At 41.5% G+C, this 15,378-nt stretch overlaps 1 protein-coding gene across 3 annotated transcripts in view; it reads left to right on the plus strand.

Moving 5' to 3' along the window:
- STAU1 (staufen double-stranded RNA binding protein 1) overlaps nt 1-15,378 on the plus strand; it is an 89,642-nt gene that overhangs the window by 1,213 nt on the left and 73,051 nt on the right. The gene's annotated exons all lie outside the window — the stretch shown is intronic.

The following is a 15,378-nucleotide window of genomic DNA, read 5'->3' on the forward strand; positions in this document are numbered from 1 at the left end:
AAATATTTCATGTAAGTTGAATTATACAATATTTGTCCTTTTGTGTCTGGCTTATTATACTTAGCACAGTGTTTTCAAGGTTCATCCATGTTGTAGCATGTGTCAAGTTCATTATGGTTGAATAATGTTCTGTTGTATGGATATACCACATTTTGTTTATCCATTCATCTGTCAATAGACACTTGGGTTGTTTCCACCTTTTGCCTATTGTGAATAATGCTGCAATGAACATTGGCGTACGAGGATCTATTTGAGTCTCTGTTTTCAGTTCTTTCAGGTGTATACCTAGGAGTGAAATTGCTGTGTCATATGGTAATTCTGTGTTTAGCTTTTTGAGGAACCACCAAAATATTTTCCACAGCGGCTGTACTCTTTTTACGTCAGTAATATATAAGTGTTCCAATTACTCCACTTTCTATCCTGTTCACTGCTGTATCCCTAGTGTTTAGTATATAGTAGGCATTCAGTAATTACTAGATGAATAAATGAGTGAATGAATGTCCTTATGTGTTTTTGAATCATTTTCAGACGTCCGTCTATATGTCAATGTTTGCTCAATTCAAATAAGCCTTATGTCAACTCTGGCTCCCTCCACTCTTCTTCCCTGAGCTCTGGAGGGCCGGAACCATGTCCAAGTCATCCTTGCACCTTGGAGCACTTGTACCTGCAAGTGCACAATCTATAGTGAAGGACCAGCATTTTAAATTTCCAATCCATTGCAGACTGGTACTTCTGTAAAATACAATAAAAATATGTGGCAAGATCAGCTTGCTAGAAAACTTTCTGAAAGCTTATTCTCAATTTCTATATTTATAGTGTCCTGAGCAGGTAATGAACAGTTTACAGTTTAAGTCACACTGTCCATATTTTGAGTCACACTGCCTTGAGCTCTTAGAAAACCAAGACAGCATCACATGAGATTAAAGACAAAGATGGAGGTGAACAGACTTTGTTTACTACAAAACATCAGATAAATGCCAATTGTTAGATTAATACTGTCCATTGGAACTTTTTGCAGCATTAAAATGTTTTCTATCTGTGGTATCCAATATGATGGCCACTAGCCACAAGTGGCTATTGAGCACTTGTAATGTAGCAAGTTGAGGAATTGAATTTTCTGTTTTTATTTTAATTACAATAGCCATGTGACGGCGGCGGGAATAATTAGGAGTTTTGGATTAACATATACACACTACTATATATAAAATACATGGGGAATTCCCTGGTGGTCCAGTGGTTAGGACTCGGTGCTTTCACAGCACGGCTGAATAAATAAATAAAAATAAAAAGATTTATTCTCTTAGCAACTTTCAAATATAAAATACAGTATTATTGTCTGTTGTCACCATGCTGTATGTTACTTCTCCATGACTTATTTTATAGCTGGACGTTTGTACCTTTTGACCACCTTCACCCATTTCACCCGCCTCTGGCAACCACCCACTGTTCTCTGACCTATGAGTTTCAGTGGGGGTTGCTTTTTTCTTTTTAGATTCCACATATAAGTGAGATAATACGGTATTTATCTTTCTCGGTCCTACTTATTTCACTTAGCATTATGCCCTCAAGGTCCATCCATGTTGTTGCATATGGCAAGATTTCCTTCTTTTTTATGGCTGAATAATATTTCATTATGTATAAATACCACATTTTCTTTATCCATTCATCCATTGATGGACACTTAGGTTGCTTCCATGTGTTGGCTATTGTTAATAATGCTGCTATGAATATGGGGGGTTCAGATACGGTTTTGAGTTAGTGTTTTCATTTCCTTTGGATAGATACCCAGAAGTGGAATTGCTGGATCATATGGTAGTTGTATTTCTAATATTTTGAGGCATCTTCATACTGTTTTCCATAGTGGCTGCACCAATTTACATTCCCACCAACAGTGCACAAGCGTTCCTTTTTCTCCACATCTTCAGCAACACTTATTTCTTGCCTTCTTGATGATAGCCATTCTAACAGGTGTTAGGTGATATCACCTTTTGGTTTTGATTTGCATTTCCCTGATGATTAATGATGTTGAACACCTTTTCATGTAACCATTGGCCATCTGTATGTCTTCTTTGGAAAAATGTCTATTTGGATCCTCTGCCCATTTTTTAAATCAGATTTTCTGGGGTTTTTGGTATTGAATTGTATGAGTTCTCGATATATTTTGGATATTAATTAGTCCCTTATCGGATATGTGATTTGCAAATATTTTCCCACATTTGGTAGGTTTCTTTTTGATTTTGTTGATGTTTTTCTTTGCTGTGCAGAGGCTTTTTAGTTTGATGTAGTCCCACATGTTTATTTTTGCTTTTATTGCCTTTGCTTTTAGTGTCAAATAAAAAAATCATCACCAAGACTGATGTCAAGGAGCTTATTGCCTGTGTTTTCTTGTAGAGGTTTTATGGTTTCAGGTCTTACATTCAAGGCTTTAATCCATTTTGAGTTAATATTTGTGTATGGTGTGAGGTAGTGGTCCAGTTTCATTCATCTGCATGTTGCTGTTCAGTTTTCCCAACATTGTTTATTGAAGAGACTGTCCCATCCCCACTGTATATTCTTGGCTCCATTGTCGTAAATTAATTGACCATATATATGACGGTTTATTTTTGGGCCCTCTATTCTGTTCCATTGATCTATGTGTCTTTTTAAAATATGAATACCATACTGGTTTGATTACTATAGCTTTGTAATATAGTTTAAAACCAGGAAGCATGATGCCTCCGACTTTGTTCTTCTTTCTCAAGATTGCTTTGGCTATTTGGGGGGGTCTTAAACAATTCTTTACATTAAATTTTCTCTGTTAAAATAACTAGTATAGGACTTCCCTGGTGGTGCAGTGGTTAAGAATCTGCCTGCCAATGCAGGGGACACAGGTTTGAGCCCTGGTCCAGGAAGATTGCACATTGCTGCGGAGCAACTAAGCTCGTGTGCCACAACTACTGCGCCTGCACTCTAGAGCCCACATGCCACAACTACTGAGCCTTCGTGCCACAACTATTGAAGCCCACAAGCCTAGAGCCCATGCTCCGCAACAAGAGAAGCCACCACAATGAGAAGCCCGTGCACCACAACGAAGAGTAGTCCCCGCTCGCCGCAACTAAAGAAAGCCCACGCGCAGCAACGAAGACCCAACGCAGCCAAAAATAAATTAATTAAATATATATATATGTATATATATTCAGACAAGTGTACACAATCATATGTACATCAAAACACTGTTTACAATGGTAAAAAGTTGTAAATGACCCTACTGTGTAACAATAAAGAAATAGTTCACTCAGTTGTGATACATTTTTACAAGGGAATACTGTAGCCATTAAAAAATATGTAGCTCCATTTATGCTAACATAGAATAATATCTAAGATACAGTAAGAAAGCAGATTATAAAACAACATGTATGGTAAGATTCCATTTTTATGTCTGAAATATGGGGAAGTTATTAAGAAAATGGTTGGTATTTTGTGCTTTTTGCTGCTGTGGACTCACCAAGAGGGGGCAGTGGGATTTTAGGCCCACCAAGAAAGGCTAAACTGAAGAGAAACAGCGGAGAAAGCAATGGAGGTGTGTGGCTTCAGGGTTGTGAGAGGAGTGTGGCCTAATGTTTATGTTGGGTTATAGGTTTTCTAAAATGGGAAAGAGGTGGAAGCTCCTGCTTTGGGTTGAAGACGGACAACTAATCCAATCCCAGAAAGTTCTTTATTGGTCATTGTGATGGTTAACTGTATGTGCCAACTTGACTGGGCTTCAAGATGTCCAGATATCTGATCAAACATTCTAGGTGGTTCTGTGAGAGTGTTTTGGGGTGAGATTAAGGTAAATGACTAGATTGAGTAAAGCAGATTATCCTCCATAAGGAGCCTAATCCAATCAGTTGAAGGTGTGAATAGAACAAAAGACTGACCCCTGTGTGAGAGAGAATTCTTCCTGCCTCAGGGCGTTTGTCAAACTGGAACTGGAATTCTCGTGATTCCAAAACAATTTGCAGCCTTCGGACTCAAACTGGGACATTGGCTCTACAGATTTTGGACTTGCCAGACACATAATTGCATGAACCAATTCTTTACAATCTCTATCTCTCCCTCTCCCATTCTTCCTCTGTCTCTGTCTCTTTCTGTATCTCTATAGCCATATAGGTATCTCTAGGTGGATGGGTGGATTGATAGATAGGAAGGAAGGAAGGGAAGAAAGGAAGGAGGGAAAGAAGGAAGGAAAGGAAGGAAGGCAGGAAAGAAAAGAAAGAAAGAAAAAGAAGGGAGGGAGGGAGGGAAGAAAAAGAAAGGAAAAGAAAATCTTCAAACCTGAAGGCTACATCCAGAAACAATGGCCAAATTACTTTGTAAATCTCCTTTGACTGAGATACCACTGAAGCCACTGCTGTTTCCAGACATCATGATTTGTCCTCTGACTAAAGAACCAGATGTCCCTGCTGTCTCCGAAGTTGAGAGTCTCTTCTGCCATGCTGGCTACAGTGGATTCTGACTGGCTGTCTGCTTCCCATGGAAGATGGGCACTGATCCTCTGATTGGCGGAGCTTAGGTCACAAGCCTGTACTCCAGATGCAGGGATCTTGAAAAGGTGATGATCTAGTCTCAATCTTAGATAGGCATGAATTGATGAGGTGGGATACTCCCGAACATTGGGAGGGGAAGGAATCCAAGGATGTTGAGCAGCCATAAAGAATAACAGACATTCACTACAGGAAGGCTGGAAGGACAGAGAGTGGTGAATTTCTGAGTATTCAAGACCTACATCTCTCATGTCCCAGTGCCCTGCAAAGCAGCAAGTTCCTTGATTGGGGTCTCTGCATGGCCAGGCTTTGCACAGAGGAAGTGGATGTTGAGAGCAGAGCCATCTAACTTTTTTGGGACTTGGTCTGGACTTGGTCTCTGAGCAAATCAGCAGTGATCATGAGCAGAAAACTAAATTGGACCTTCCCCACTTTTCTTGTATTATGGGAACCTGGGCTGGTGGGTTGGTTGGTTGGTTGGTTGGTTTTGTATGATTCCAAGTGATGGGAAAGAGCCCCCCAAAAGAGCTGACATTGGATTTACCGACAAACTTGGTGAATGGAGACCGAATCAAATAAATTCAACACTGAGTTCTCTTTTGAATAAAAGGGCAAGTAGGGTGGTTTCACAAAGTCATCAGGAACCCAGGCTCCTTCCATCCTTTTGTTCCACATCATCATCACGTGGCTTCCACCACACTGTCCAAAATAGCTGCTAAACCTCCAGCCATCAGGCCTCATTCCAGCAAGTAGGAAGGAAGGGGCAGGGAAAGAAAAACACATATCCTACCCTTAATCACACTTTTAGGACTTCTGCTTCCATCCCATTGACCAGAACTTAGTCTGTGGGCATACCTACCTGCAAAGAAACTGGGAAATATAGGTTTTATCCTGAGCAGCCATATGCCCAACTAAAATTCAATGGAAGAAATGGATAATAGCTACTGGAGGCAACAGGAAATCTGTTACAGTCAAGAGGTACATACACCAAAATTTATCTCTGGAAAGGGGGTAAAATTATGGGTGATTTTTAGTTACTTCTTTATAGTTTTCCATAATACTTGATTTTTTAAAAACTGACCATATATTTGTAATCAGAGGGGAGGGGGAAGCATTGTCACTCTTTTCAGTTCGAGGGGGAAATACAATATGAGTAAAAGAAATGGTAAAAATGAAACAGGAGGGAAGAGGCCAGGGCACAACCTTTAAAAGAATGACATAGCCATAGGACATGACAAAAACTGGTTAGAACTAACTACATCCAAGATGGTGGAAGATTTGACTTCCAGTAGACCTTGAGCCTCATTATATGCTCATTGTAATACATTCACTAAGTGACACACCCACCAGTGCCATGACAGTTCAGAGCTAACCATAAAAGGCCAAAAATTGGGTGGTGGCTGAATTCCTGGAAATCCCCACTACCCTGCCACCCAAAAATAGTTGGACTAATCCTCCCACTCATTAGTCTATGAAATTACCCAGCCTATAAAAACTAAACACGCCATATTTCCGGGCCTCTCGCCTTCTGAGGTGGCCCGTACTCTATGGAGTATGTTTCTCTCTAAATAAATGTACTTCTTACCTGTCACTTTGTCTCTCACTGAATTTTCTCTGCGTCGAGACATCAAGACCCTGAGCTTCATTAAGTCCTGAGAGTAGTTGTGTGACTTCAATTAAAAGACCGTGGGGGGTTTCCCTGGTGGCAGTGGTTGAGAGTCCGCCTGCCGATGCAGGGGACACGGGTTCGTGCCCCGGTCCAGGAAGATCCCACGTGCCGCGGAGCGTCTGGGCCCGTGAGCCATGGCCGCTGAGCCTGTGCGTCCGGAGCCTGTGCTCCGCAGCGGGAGAGGCCACAACAGTGAGAGGCCCGCATACCACACACACACACAGAAAAACAAACAAAAAAGACCGTGGGTTCGGGCTTCCCTGGTGGCGCAGTGGTTGGGAATCCGCCTGCCAATGCAGGGGACACGGGTTCAACCCTGGTCCGGGAAGATTCCACATGCCGCGGAGCAACTAAGCCCGTACGCCACAACTACTGAGCCTGCACTCTAGAGCCTGCGAGCCACAACTGCTAAGCCCGCATGCTACAACTACTGAAGCCCGTGCACCTAGAGCCTGTGCTCCACAACAAGAGAAGCCACCACAACGAGAAGCCTGCGCACCGCAACAAAGAGTAGCTCCCGCTCGCCGCAACTAGAGAAAGCCCGCGTGCAGCAACAAAGACCCAATGCAGCCCCCAAAATTAATTAATTAATTAAAAAAAAAAAAAAAGACCGTGGGTTCAAGTCCCAGTCAGGGTTTTGGCCGGGTTCAAATCTCTGCATGTGGGTTCAAGTCCCAGCCTGAGTTGCATGGTTTCAAAGTGATACCAAGAGCTAAGGCAATTTTTAAAGAAACACATCTGCTCTCTTGTGCAGTGTTCCCAAGGACATAAAACTTCCCTGGAAATGCTGCTTCTCTTAGCAGCCCTACTTGGCTCTCTCCACCTACAGATAAGACCTCTTCCTCCCCAGAATGCCAGGATGATCTGTTAGGACTTGTCACTGGCGTGAGGAATGTTTTGTATTGACGTGTGTCTACTTGCCTTGATTCTCGAACCACCAGGCTGTGTTCCAGGAGTGCTATGCATTTCCCTGCACGTGGTGCCCCACCGGCTTAAGCTTCATTAACTATTTATTAGATCCAGGCTGCCTTCACATCTTAATTCCCTGAAATTATTTGCGATTGATAAGATCTGGGTAGATGTGGAAATCTTAACAACCTTGCCCAAGAATGAGCAAGTCCTCTGAAATCTTTGGAGGTCAAAGATGTTGGGAGCTTTGGAGATTTGCTGCACTTCCTTGTAAAATCCATCTGGACTCTCACTTCCACCCCTCCTCCTCACCATTCCCACTTAATTTCTTATCTCCTCTCCAAACTAAAGTCTAAGAAGAACAGACTGGAAAAAAGGAAAAGAGATTGCTTATTTTTCTCCTTGGGGGTCTAACATCAGCCCCAGAACTTTATTTTTATTTATTTTTGGCTGCGTTGGGTCTTTGTTGCTGCGCGCGGGCTTTCTCTAGTTGCGGCAGGCGGGGGCTACTCTTCGTTTTGGTGCGCGTGCTTCTCATTGCAGTGGCTTCTCTTGTTACAGAGCACAGGCTCTAGGCTCGCGGGCTTCAGTAGTTGTGGCGCCCGGGCTTAGTTGCTCCGCGGCATGTGGAACCTTCCCAGACCAGGGATCGAACCCATGTCCCCTGCATTGGCAGGTGGATTCTTAACCACTGCGCCACCAGGGAAGGTCCCCAGCCCCAGCACTCGAGCTGTATTTAGGAAAATCAAGTTTTCCCCCTCCAATTCAACGCAGAGTTTCCAACTGATTTCGTTCTCAGAGAGTCAAGGTGGATATTCTCAATAATTAGTGTTGAGCAATATTCTACTACTGAACAGTGGTACCAAACATTTTCATTAATTCCACAACTATTTATTGAGCTCCTGCTTTGTTTCAGCCTCTGTTTTACACACTGGGGATATTGCCTTCTCATTCTTTCTCTCTCCTCTCGCCAGAGCCAGCCATTCTCGTGAGTTCGAAGTGTAACCTTCCTAATGGTGCTATCATATGCTCATTTTACAGGTGAAGAAACTGAGGCACAGGGAGATAAAGGAACTTGGCCAAGGTCACACCCTTGGTAGGTTGTAGAATCAGTACAAACTGAATAAGTGAGATGAAGAAAAGGCAGGTTGATAAGAGGGACTGTCCCAAAGCTGAGAACTGAAAGTGGGGAAAGAGGCACCAAATGTCGATTTCTAAGAAATCCTCCCACAAACACCCCAGCCCTAGGCAATCACTAATCTACTTTTTGTCCCTATGGATTTGCCTCTTCCGGACAATCGTGTAATTGTGTAATATATTGACTGGCTTCCTTCACTTAGCATGTTTTCCAGGTTCATCCATGTTGTAGCATGTATCGGTACTTCATTCTTTTATACATGGCTGAATAATATTCCATTGTATGGTTATGCCAGATTTCACTTATCAGTTGATGGGTATTTGAGTTGTTTCTATTTTTTGGCTGTCACGAAGAATGCTGCTGTGAACATACATTTATGAGTTTTTATGTGGACATACGTGTTCAGTTCTCTTGGGTACTAGGAGGGGAATTGTTGGGTATATGTTAACTCTATGTTTAAATTCTTAAATACCTGCCAAACTCATCAGAACATTGGGATCATCAGGTTGGGAAGCCTGCTTACTGTAATCACCCGTGGGCCCAGGCTCACAAAGGCTTTATCTCAACATGGGATGTGATGATTGCCGCAGCAGTGAGAAGGATATATGACAACGATTGAACTGCCGCTTAGACTTTTGTCCAGAAACAATATAAATCACTTCTGTTCACATTTTACTGGTCAAATCAAGACATAGAGCCACACTCAACATCAAGGGGACAGGAAAGTACAGTCTTACCTAAAGTGCTGACAAGGAGAACTAGAGACATTTACAGAATGATGTTAATAATGGCAGCTGCGGGACTTCCCTGGCGGTCCAGTGGTTAAGACTTCTTCCAATGCAGAGGGTGCGGGTTTGATCCCTGTTTGGAGAGCTGAGATCCCAAATGCCTTGCAGTCAAAATACCAAAACATAAAACAGAAGCAATATTGTAACAAATTCAATAAAGACTTTAAAAATGGTCCACATCAAAAAAAAAATCTTAAAAAAAAAATAACGGCAGCGGCAGTGAATGTTACATAAAAGACGTAGGGAAGGCCTCTGTGAGAAGAGGACCTTTACTCTGAGACTTGAAAGGTCAGAAAGAGCCTGTTGGAGATGATGAGGGCAAAGAGATGCTCAATGTCACTAATCATTAGGGAAATGTAAATAAAAACCACAGGCACTGTCACTTTGCATCCACTAAGATGGCTGTAATAAAAAGAGAAACTGACAGTAAGAACTGTTGGCAAGAGTGTGGAGAAACTGAAACCTTCATACATATTTGGTGGGAATATAAAATGGTGCAGCCCCTTTGGAAGACAGTTAGGCAATTCCTCACAAAGTTAAACACAGAGTTATCACATGGTCCAACAATTCCACTTCTAGATACATACCCAAGAGAATTAAAAACGCCTGTCCACACAAAAACCTGTAAATGGATGTTCATAGAAGCCTTAATTCATGATAGCCCCAAATGGACACAACCCAAATGTCCATCACCTGACGAATAAATAAGCAAAATGTGGTAAATATATCCATACAATGGAAGACTAGTCATCAACAAGAAGGAGTGAAGTACTGATACATGCTACAACATGGATGAACCTGGAAAACATTATGCTAAGTGAAAGGAGCCACCAAATATTTTATGATTCTGTTTGTATGAAAGGTCCAGAATAGGCAAATGCATAGAGACAGAAGGTAGATTAGTGTTTGCCAGTGGCTGGGAAGAGGGATGAACAGAGAGTGACTGCTAATGAGGACAGTGTTTGTTTTGGGGTGATGAAAATGTCTGGAATTAGAAAGGTATGAGTATACTAAAAACTCCTGAATTGTACACTTTAAAAGTGTGAACTGTTTTTTAAAAAGGTGAGTTTTATGGTATGTGAATTACATCTCAATTTTAAAAAAGTAACAGGGACTTCCCTGGCAGTCCAGTGGTTAGGACTCGGCACTTCCACTGCTGGGGGCACAAGTTCGATCCCTGGTTGGGGAGCTAAGACCCTGCATACTGCATGGCGTGGCCAAAAAAAAAAAAGTAACAGATTAAACCCATTGAATAAAAGAGAAAAATAAAGAAATTGAAGTCTGTACAAACTACTGTTCATAAAATAAGTTATAAGGATATATTGTACAGCACAGGGACTATAGCAAATATTTTATAATAACTATAAATGGAGTATAATCTTTAAAAATTGTGAATCACTATGTTTCACACCTGAAACCTATAATATTGTACATCAACTATACCTCAATGGAAAAAAAAATTTTTTTAAAGAAATTGAAAGCCTGATAAGGAATAACATATTTACCTAATTTCAAAGTGCCTCTCCACAAAATACTTAATAAGAAGGAAAAAAGTGTAACTATACGGATGTGAAGCCCAGCAGATGCCACCTTAATCAAGTGATCAGAGTGAACACCATCAGCAAGGGGACAAATCGCAGTCACATGTCACCTGGTCAGATGCAATGAGAAAACACCATTAGCAGTGTTTGATTTTCCTGCCAAAAACCTGAATCGAATCATGAGGAAACCTCAGTTAAACCCAGATGGAGGAACGTGCCCCACATAGTTGCCCTGAAATCTTCAAAAGTGTCAAGGACGAGAAAGTTGAGGAAAGACTGAAGAACTGTTCCAGACTGAAAGAAATAGAACAATCTGGATGCAAAGAACTTTTTGCTGGAAGTTAAATTGTTGGGTGAATTGGCAAACCTGAAAGATGTCTGAGGGTTAGATGATAGCCCTGTATCATAATTATTTTATTTGGATGTGTGTATCACATAGAAGAAAGTCCTTGTTGTAGGAAATACGCACTGAAGTGTTTGGGGATGACGAGGTATCAAGTCAGCATTTACTCTCAAATGGTTCAGGCCAAAAAAAAAAAGATCCGAACCATATTCACAACTTTTTTTGCTTGTAGATCCGAGATTGTTTTTAAAAACGAATACACCGGGACTCCCCTGGTGGTGCAGTGGTTAAGAATCCACCTGCCAATGCAGGGGATGCGGGTTCGAACACTGGTCTGGGAAGATCCCACGTGCCACGGAGCAACTGAGCCCGTGCGCCGTAACTACTGTGCTCTAGAGTCAGCGAGCCACAACTACTGAGCCCTCGTGCCCAAACTAGTGAAGCCCGCGCACCTAGAGCTCGTGCTCTGCCACAGGAGAAGCCACTGCAATGAGAAGCCCGTGTACCGCAATGAAGACCCAACGCAGACAAAAATAAAAATAAATTTTAAAAAAATACACCAATTTCCAGTGAGGTTTCATACTTTCTCAATTAACCCAGGGACCAGGGACCAGGGACCAGGGATCAAACCCGCACCCCCTGCATTGGAAGTGCGGAGTCTTAACCACTGGACCGCCGGGCAAGTCCCCTCAGTTAACTTACTTTAACGTTAATCTTTTCTGCACCTTACAATCTCTTATATCTCATTGAATATAAATAATATCTACCGTTTATGTGGCACAAAATTCTTTATACACGTGTGACAACATGCATGAAAAACCCTGAAATTTATTGTGTCACTTAGAGTTCAGGTTTCTGAATTCTTTTTTCTGCTTGACTAACTCAAGCAGGAAAAAGAATTTACTGGAAGAATATGGGGTACATGGCAGGCTCTGTTTTAACTGTTTCCTCCACTTAATGAAAGTGTGTTGATCTTGGGCAAATGACTTTACTCTGTGCCTCAGTTTCTGCATCTCTAAAATGGAGGAAATTATAGTACCTACCTCATGAGATTGTTGTGGGGGTTAAATTAATTAATACATGTAAAGCACTTAAAAGAGTGCCGGACACATAGTCAGTGCTCCATAAGTGTTATTTGTGATCATTAACTGACTTGTCCAAAGAAGCCATTGAGTGGCCAGTGCAGGATTTGAACCCAAGTCCACCGGAAACAAAAACCTGAACTTGCCAGCAACCCCTTATCACAACATTAACTGAGCCGTGATTCTCCCTCTTTTCTCCTAAACGTTGATGAAAACTGAAGGACGTTCCTTCTCCCACCCCACGAGCAGTTACTTCCTCTTGCATTCTCCTAGGGCTTATACACAAAAACTTGTCAAGCCAGCTCCACCCTTTCAGAAGCTCAGTTCCTGCCCACACCCTCCAAAAGCTTTTGCTTCATTGGTACACTTTGTTTGCCTTGGATAATGTTATTCTTTTAAGTATGGAGGACATTTAATGTAAGTAATACTGTCCATGGTCTTTGACCTAGGCCTGCAACAGCTGCAGCTGTGAGTAACATGCTTGCTTCATGCATTGTCTATCTATCTAAGTATTATCCTTCCTTCTCATATCTGATGTATCAGGTCAGCATCTGAAAGAGTAATGCAGTTCCCTGGAAGGTGTAGTATTAATCATGTTTTAAATTTTCTGATGTTTTGACATCTTAAAAAGCTTGCTGGTAGGGAAGAGGCTGCTCCTCCCAGGGCTACTCAGTCCTTAGCAATAGCAGAGGACTCAGCTCAGAGCACGTCTTTCATATACAAACCAACCAATCTCAAGTCTATAGCTCTAATCACCTCCTTATCTAACTCACTCATCAAGCCAATATTTCCCTTGCCCTACATCATCCCAAGGCTAGGTACCAGGCAACTAGAGACCACCCCTATAGCCCAGAGCCCACTGGGATTATTCAAACTAACCAAACCTAAATGGTTTAGCCCTATTCCAATAAAGGCTCTGGCCCAGGCTTTCCCCTCTCTCTTGTCTTCTGCCACCTGACCAACCCCGGGTGCTTCCCCCCCTGTGGTCCTGCATGGTATAGAGTGATCCCTTCTCTAGCGGACCTGTGAGTAAATACACTTTTTCCTTGAAGAAGAGCCTCGTTCTCATTTCCACCAACTTTACCATGCTATTGCTGACATCTACATTCTTAGAACGTACTATGAATTGATTATTTTCTAAAAAATATGCTTGATTTATATATGTTGTTAAAATACTATTAATGTGTGTTAATTATACCCAAATAAAATATATATCGTACAAAACACTGTTACGGTATAAAGGAAATTAGAGAGAGAGAGAAGATGACACCTGTAATCTACCATTTCAACAAAACCATCACTTTCATTTTCCAGTCCACCTTCCAACTTTGCTCCATATGCATTCCTCTCTTTATATGAGTAACAAAAATCTATTAATGATTTCTGCTAATTACAGTGTTCAGGTTTGCAAAACACTTTCATCTATCTCATTTTGAGACCTTAAAAAGACAGAAAAGGGGACTTCCTTAGCAGTCCAGTGGTTAAGACTGCATTTCCAATGCAGGGGATGCAGGTTCGATCTCTGGTCAGGGAACTAAGATCCCACATGCCGCGGGGCAAGTAAGCCTGCACGCCACAACAAAGGGTCCCTCACGCTGCAACGAGTATCCCGCATGCTGCAACAAAGATCCTGCGTGCCGTAACTAAGACCCGACGCAGCCAAATAAATAAATATTAAAAAAAAAAGAAAAGAATAGGAGTGATCAGAGAAATAGGATGAAAACTAGAAGAGAGTCAGGTCCAGAAGCCCAGGGAGAAGATTATTTCTAGAAGGGAGTGATGGACCACATCCAATGCCTGTGAAAGACCGAGCAACAGGAGATCTGAAAAGCCCATTGGACTTAGTGACCTCTTTTAATAAAGTATTGGCAAACCTTTCAAGAAGTTTAGCTGTGAAGGGAAAGAAGAAAATGGGATAGAGCTGGAGAGCAAATGGGACTAAGGCATTTTTTGTTTGTTTGTTTGTTATGTTTTTGTCCTTTAAGTAAGAGAGACTTGAGAATGCTTAAATAAAGATTGGAAGAATCTAGTTGAGAGCTAATGCTTAGATATCCAGAAGAGAAAATGAATCATTGAAAGTGTGAGGTTTATATGAAGCAGAGGAGGAGATAAGGGTTGGTTTGGATAGGAGAGACACCAACCACTCCTATGGCAACTGGAAAAAGATTGGTTCAAATGTAGATAGGGTTTTGTTTTGTTGGGGGAAGATGAATGAGTTTTTTAGTATAGACATTGGCAAAGCAGATAGATGGGTTTTGACAGGCAAGTACAGCAAAATACAAATGGTCACGAGAGTTTAGGGTGCTGGAAAGAGTGTTCTTGAAATGATGGACCATAAAATCTTGCTAAATAAGGAAGGGCACAAAGAATGAAGAAAACCGTTGGAAGGGGAGAAGCTAGATAGGTAAATAGACTAGAGTCCTGATGAGCTAGAAGAACAGTCTTAGTGGTCACTGAATATGAAAGCTGGAAGGGATGTGGCCAGAATGTAGAATGATGTTTTGGATATGTTTATTTTTTATGTCAAGACCCAGTGTATGGCCATAGGATGAGTGACTGAGGTGGGAGGGAGGAGGTCGCTGGAAATGAGAAGGTCCTATAACTCAATGACCAGGGTCTTTGATCGTACGTGTGTGTGAATGTCGAGGTCACTAGGATGGTGAGTGGAGGGGAGTTATATGAGCCAGGTACCAAAATGTGATGGATAAAGGCAGTGGGGAAGGGACAACTGGGCTATAGCTGAATTATGTCTCTCCTGGACTCCATTCTTGAATTTTCAGCTATCTATCCAATATCTCCATTTGGATGTCTAATAGATATATTCAACTTAACAGTGTGGCTAAGCCTCGAAGCAGAGGGGCCAGAAAATATAGCATTTTTTTTTCCTGGGCACGTAGTTCTTTCAAAAATAAAGTTAGGGTTCTATTGCAAAAAAATGAGAAAATGGATATCATTAGTCAACAAATGGTCTCTTCCACATTGTGTGGAACACTCAAATATTAACAGATATTACAACAGTGAAAATTCAGGTAGCTTTAGAAATTAAGAGAAATATCTAGAACATATAAAGAACTCTTCAAAACAAAAAGACAAATGACCCACTTAAAAAATGGGGAAAGAACTGGAATAGACTTTTCTCCAAAGACGATATACAAATGGCCAAGAAGCCCATGAAAAGATGCTCAACATCATTAGACATTAGGGAAATGCAAATCAAAACCATAATGAGATGCCACTTCACACCCACTAGGATGGCTATAATTTAAAAAAAGGAAAATAACAATCATTGGCGAAGATGTAGAGAAATTACAACACTTGTACATTGCAGGTGGGAATGTAAAAGTGGTTCAGCTGCTGTGGAAAACAGCTTGGCAGTTCCTTGAAAACTAAACATAGAATTACC

This window comes from Monodon monoceros, unplaced genomic scaffold, assembly GCF_005190385.1.
Source record: "Monodon monoceros isolate NGI ecotype Baffin Bay Population unplaced genomic scaffold, NGI_Narwhal_1 Super_Scaffold_13, whole genome shotgun sequence".
NCBI lineage: Eukaryota > Metazoa > Chordata > Mammalia > Artiodactyla > Monodontidae > Monodon > Monodon monoceros.